Raw genomic sequence first — 4,495 nt, 5'->3', positions numbered from 1 at the left:
TTTTGACAGCATTTACCCCATTTAGCAGATTTCCATATTTTTACTCAATTTAAGTGAAATTATGCCATAAATTACCCCATTTGAATATATATGTTTCCATGTTTCAGTGCTGAATGTGCGTGTTGCAACGGCTGGTTTATTCCCCTAGTATAAGGGTAAAAAATGAAATTCACACTTAATATAGAGTTCTACTATCTCTACTATTAAAGGAGAATCGAACGTCGTGATGGTTCGACCTCCTTGATGGTTCCTACCCTATCGATACCCCTTCCCCCCACCCTTCGTACGTAAAAAAAATAAAGAAAACTACCCACCGCTTTGAAAAAACAGCGCAGAGAAAGGAAATAAAAACAGAGCCCACGACCCACCCACGAACACACATCCCATCCTCCATCTCCCCTCACCCCAAAGAAAAGCCCAACCAATCTCTCCGCTCTCGAGAAATTCGCCGCCGCTGCTCCCCTCATCGTTCTCTCCTGGTCGTCGTGGTTGCGGTCCTGGCCGTGGACGTCGCCGCCGGCCCCGCACTCCCATCTGCATGAGGATCATCTATTCTCCGTCTCAATTCCTTCCACCCCCCTCGATTCCAATGTAATATCTCCCGAGAAACTTCACTTGACTCGGCCGTGGCGAAGATGGCCGACGGCTCGCCGTCTGGCTTTCTCGCTGTTGAGCCCTTTTCCGCCTCCGCCCTCCATCCACTTGCTCCAAGACGTCTTCCGCGGCCGTCAGCTTTCACGATTTGGGTGTGCGTCCTCTATGTGAATTCGACGGGTCGTCTTCATCGCAGGCGGCCATGGGAAGGACACATGTGGCGGAGCAGATGGGGTACGAGGACGCGTAGAAGGCAAACAACTCAGACTTAAGCCCTTTGCCCCCGTCAGGATTGTCACAGGTGCGTGCATCTCGATCCTTTCCTTCGTTCTGGTCGGTTAATTAAGTGCCCGTGAACCAATATTCCTCTTGGCCGGCGCTTTCGGCCGATGGCAAAACGAACACAGAGCAAACCTGGCTTGCCTTGGGATGGACTGAATCAGCTAACAACGTAGCTAGCTAGCTTTGCCTTGAGATGGATCCAGTCGATGGATTGATTGGTCGACTAGCAGGTGGATTCTGTTGATGGACTAGCTAGCAACACACACGCACACACTGGCATGTAACGCTATTTGCTGTTTATACTTCTTCAACTCATGTTGATACAACCTAGGAGCTACATGTATCACCTGGCTAGGTAGAGTTACGACTACTGCTCAAAGAAAAGTAGAGTTATGATTTCTATACTACTTGGACAAGCAATCGTTGGTGAACTCTAACAATCTGTGAGATCTGTGGGCAACCAAAAGAGAGAACTAGAAAGGCTGGTTAGTTCTCTTTCACTATTTTATCTAGATTCATCGTGCTAATTTAAGTAGTTCTAAGCTATCATGTAAATGTAACATAACTATTTTAAAGGTTATCGATATAATCCATGTTTTGCTTTTCCATTTTTAGCAAATAGAGCGGATTCTGAAATCACATATTTGAATTAGCTTTTGGTCGGTCGACTTGAGTAGTAATTCCTTTTATTATCCCAGTTGTTATTTCTACCTTGCTCTACTGTATAAGATACTCCATATAGGAGGTCAAGCTTGAAAAATGTATAATACCCAACTTGTCGAGAATCATGTTAATAAAGCTGTCATGATATTTTCCCTACTTCAAAGTGCTCCCTGAGGTATTAGTTAACGGTAGTCTGTATTGATTTTTTTTGTACAGAATTTGACCATTTGTGCAGGCTTTGGTTCGTGATGGATCGACCTTAAAGTCTTAATGACTACCCTTTCCAAAAAGCAACAGTGGGGTTGTTCTGCTCAATCCTGCTATTTTTTTTAGTCCATTAATTTGCATGTGTTCTTCGCCTCATAGATTTTATTAATTTCGTTTGGGTTCTAATTAGAGATGCATATAAATAACTTTGTTCTGATTTTCATAAAAGTAATATGGCACACACCTAGAAGGTTATTGATTATACGCTGCAACCCATTTTATTAAGTTGGGTTTTCTTGGCACCATTTTCTATTGCAGGCTACTGAATATATACAGTTCTTGCAAGAGAACGAACATAAGTGTATTTGGGTGAGGCACCATATACAACATCTCACTTTTCGTTTTGGAAATTATCTTTATTTAACTCCAAGAGGTCACCAGCTGAAGGTATGGTACATTCTGATCCTTTTGTTTGTCACTAAGCTTGACAACATCTCACCAACTATAGCAGTAATGTGATTCATTCTTTAGGTTGTGTTTGGCAATGGAATAGTAATTTGGCTGCTGAGGTATCAAGGTAAGGACAAAAATATTTCCCATTTTTTTTATTTCTATGGTTGTCATAGTCTATTTTAGGCCCGTATTATTTTTGGTGATTGTGAAATGTATTCAATTGCATGTAGGGCCTGTTTGGTTCATGACTAACTTTGCCACAACTAACCTTAGGCAAAGCGTGGCAGCCACAAAAAGTGTGGCTAACAAAATGGCCACCACAAGTGTGGCAAGATTTGGCAAAAAATTGAATCTATGACTTGTGGGCCATATAACTAGAAAAGTGTGGCAATGAACCAAACACATGCCTAAGGTGTTGTGGCATGACTAAGGTTAGGCATGGCAACCTTAGACTGAGAACCAAACAGCCCCGGAGAAATAGAAGGTAAATCTTGTTTCAAACTTTGAGTGTATACTGAAGTTACATGAAGCCTTCGGCACTCCTTTTTAGTTATTGCTGATTTAGTTCAAGTACTAAATCAACGACAACTAATATCGAACAGAGGGAGTATATTATGACCTCCTCTTAACTTGCCTTTAGTAACAAATATGATAGCACCAAAATTAGTTCTAGGAGGATAGTACTAAAACTCTCGTGCCATTGAAAAACTGTTGAGAAATTTTAATTTATTGCATAGTGCAGGCGGAAAAAGTTTAATTCATCCCGAGAAAAGCCCTCCGAGAACAATTGTTTTGGACTTTTGTGGTACTCTCAAGTGAGGGGTCTTTTGTGGTCTTGCTAATATAGATAAACCATAACCATATTTTATATGATTCTCAACATCCTTGGAGCGAAAGACAGTAACCGCATAATGAAGTTTAAATCATATTCATTTGTTTGTTTCAGTGATGAGTTTTTCTTTTGTTTGCTTCTTTGACCAGTTTGTAACCAGTTTTCTGGATCAGAGTAACTGAAAGTTGATGTGTAATATTAGGGTTGTGATTGCAGTGTATCAAATGGGCTATTTTTTATATTTGACTCATCATATATAAAATTTGTATTTTTTTTAAAATCAGGAACAAATATAGTTTAAGTATTTTGAAGTGAGATGTGCTTTTTCAGTTGTTTGCCACATGGTTTGTTTCAGGATGGGATAATGAATTGGTAAAAATCACTTTCCTTTGTTGGTACCTATACCAATGCCACCAAGTGCAGTCATATTGACGACAGTCAAATAGCCTTGCAGAATGGACAATGTTCAAAGATAGCAAGCATTATGTCGTGTCTAGATATGAGTGGAAAACGTGCTACGTGTGTACTGCTACTACACCAGCCCAAGTACTTATGTACAGTTCCTCCTGAATTCAGACACTAAGAAGCTAAGCTTTTGCAAATGAATCTACTTATCCAAGAGGCTGACAACAAGATCGGATGTTCAATAACTAGAGGAGCAGCACTTGATCGACAGGAAACTATGAGCATGCATATCATCAAGTTTGCCGGTTCTACATTTTAAACCTTAGCCAACTACCTACTTTCTAATTTTCTTGCATGCAGCAAATTGACTTTCCAAAGAACTACATGGAAGGGATATATGTTTGATTTGTTTTGAATTGATTGCAAGAAATACATGTATGGCACATACAACTCTATTCTTAAAACATATATGAATGAAAATGTATTTGATTTTTTTTAGTAATGTCTCATGTCTAAGTTTATTGTTCCGACAACGCACGGGCACTCAGCTAGTTTACATAGCTAGATACCTACTGACCCTGACTGGTATATAGGTGATGGATCATGGATGGTCTCGCACGCGAAGCAACCGAAGAATGGAGATGCATGCACGCATGGAGGCTTTGCTTCAAATTCGTGAGATGTGATGTCGTTGGGTAGGCGAAACTCGGGGAGTAAGTATAAGTAGATAGACCCGAACGTTGACATGGATCGGTCGGTGGACCGGGCAAAGTCAAAGAGTGACTAAGGTTCTCGACACAAACATGCAATACGCTGTCGTTGGATCACATAACGGATCCAAAGGAAACTTCTGAACGCGGGCGTGTCAATATTTGCTGCTGCTGGGATCATAACATTTCGTTTTTCTACTCATCTCATGATGCAAAACTGAAACGGTCCGTCCGATCGACATCTATGTGCTTTGTCAACTGTTTGACATGGCAGCCTTGATTGCAACGTTTACCTGCTACAAACTCGCATCTCCAGGTTCACATACACACACATATACATACGTGCTAC

At 40.9% G+C, this 4,495-nt stretch overlaps 1 long non-coding RNA gene across 1 annotated transcript; it reads left to right on the top strand.

The window, feature by feature from the left end:
* The first annotated feature begins 400 nt into the window (after positions 1 to 400).
* On the top strand, positions 401 to 3,958 carry LOC147960037 (uncharacterized). The gene is made up of 4 exons (XR_015611378.1): positions 401 to 895; positions 2,065 to 2,193; positions 2,278 to 2,323; positions 3,387 to 3,958. It is a non-coding gene; the product is annotated as an uncharacterized LOC147960037 (long non-coding RNA).
* The last annotated feature ends 537 nt before the right edge of the window (positions 3,959 to 4,495 follow it).

The sequence above is a fragment of the Triticum urartu genome, chromosome 7A, assembly GCF_056163025.1.
Source record: "Triticum urartu cultivar PI428250 chromosome 7A, HENAU_Tu73, whole genome shotgun sequence".
Taxonomy (NCBI): domain Eukaryota; kingdom Viridiplantae; phylum Streptophyta; class Magnoliopsida; order Poales; family Poaceae; genus Triticum; species Triticum urartu.
The sequence above is the reverse complement of the archived record's forward strand: the minus strand, read 5'-3'. Positions and strand labels throughout refer to the sequence as shown.